Raw genomic sequence first — 1,706 nt, forward strand, 5'->3', positions numbered from 1 at the left:
GGGGGGCTCACCGGGGTCGGTGGCCGGCCGTCCCTTCCGCAGCCGCTGGGGCTGGGGTGGTCTCCCTGAGCAGGGGTGGAAACGCTGTCAGCGCCCGGGATCCATCCCCCGGGCTTTGGCAGCCCCGAGCTGGAGGAACAGCCTCCGAGCGTGGGGGGAAGTGCACGTCTCAGCCTGGAAAAAAACCTCCCGGCTAATTTACAGCCAGGTTTTCCTTCTCCCAGGCACTTTTGAGAGAGAGCAGAGCTGAGGGCAGAGGGAGGATGGGGAGAGGAGGAGGAGGAGGAGGAGGAGGAGGAGGAGGGGGATGATTCCCTGGGGGCCATACTACCTCCTACTCCTCTTCCTCTCCCCTGGGACCCAGGGGAGGGGGGCTGATTGGGAAGCCACACTTGCCCCATGTGCAGGGCACAGCCTGCAGCCCCCAGCCCAGCACAGTCACCCTCTGGTTTTGGAGGACCCCCGGGTGGAGGAAGCAGCACTGAGGGCACCGAGGTGCTCCCAGGCACCTGAAGCTGAGCAGGTGGCACCGTGCCCAAGAGAGGAGTCTCCTCCACCCTCCATATGTGTCACCCGGGGGGGGCAATCGCCACCCTCACACCCACCAGCACCAGCTCCCCTCACTCTGGGGAGCAAACTGCCCAAAAGCACAGTCCCGTTGCTTGGCACACTGAGCACCAGGGGATGACCCGAAGCAGCTTTGCTGCCCGGAGGATTCCCACCCCCGAGCCAAAGGGACCTTTATTGCTGTTCATTACAAATCCTTCTAATTAATCAACAAGTGTATTTGCTTTAGGGGGAAGCTTTTGAAAACCACCCTGCGGATGCTGCTCCAAAACATGTTCCAAACAGCTCCTGAAATAAAATAATCACCAGGCTCTGCTGCACTGTTCTGGTTTTATATTTATATAGCAGAGGAATTTGTTTGGGGGATACTTTTCTAAGCAATAGTGTGATTTTCATTTACTTTCTTCAGATGTTTCAGTCAATAGCTACAAATACTTTCATTTATTTTTAACCTTTTCTTGGTAGAGGAAAAAACTGAGTGAACAAAAAAGCCCAGGAATTCATGGGTAGGTAAATCAGTTTATTTTAAAATTAGGAAAGCCCATGTCACATCTCTCTGGCAAGAGCTGTGCATCACTCAGGGCTCTACTGCCAGCAAGTTATCATCACACACAAGATTTAACAATATATTTGATATCTTCCTACATATAGAGTAGTCCTATAGGTGTATTTTGAAGTCTCAGTGCTGCTCAGGAGATGTGTGGCTTCGTGTGCCCTGTGGTGCTGCTGCTGGTCCCTGGGGCTGGCTGCCCTGCCCCTGCCCCTGCCCGTGCCCTGCCTGCTGCCAGGATGTGGCCAGGAACTTTCTGCTGAGCTCCTTTCTGTCCCTTGTGACAGCATGTCCCTGGCTCATGTCTGCTGGGGCACTGGGTGACATCCACACTGGCTCTGCAGGTGATGAGGAGCAGCAAAAGTCAGGGAGCAGGTCCTGGAAAAAGTACTGTCAGCATTAGGAACCTGGTTTGAAAAATAGTCCTAGTGATGACAGCTGACTTGGGGCTGTGAGACATTGGCTGTCCCATCAGCCAGGGAAATGATTGTGTCCCTGTAGTCAGCACTGGTGAGGCCAACAACTCAAATCCTGGGGTCAGTTTTGGGCCCCTCACTCCAAGACGGACATTGAGGGGCTGGACCTTGTC

Source organism: Merops nubicus, unplaced genomic scaffold, assembly GCF_000691845.1.
Source record: "Merops nubicus isolate BGI_N331 unplaced genomic scaffold, ASM69184v1 scaffold32012, whole genome shotgun sequence".
NCBI classification, from domain to species: domain Eukaryota; kingdom Metazoa; phylum Chordata; class Aves; order Coraciiformes; family Meropidae; genus Merops; species Merops nubicus.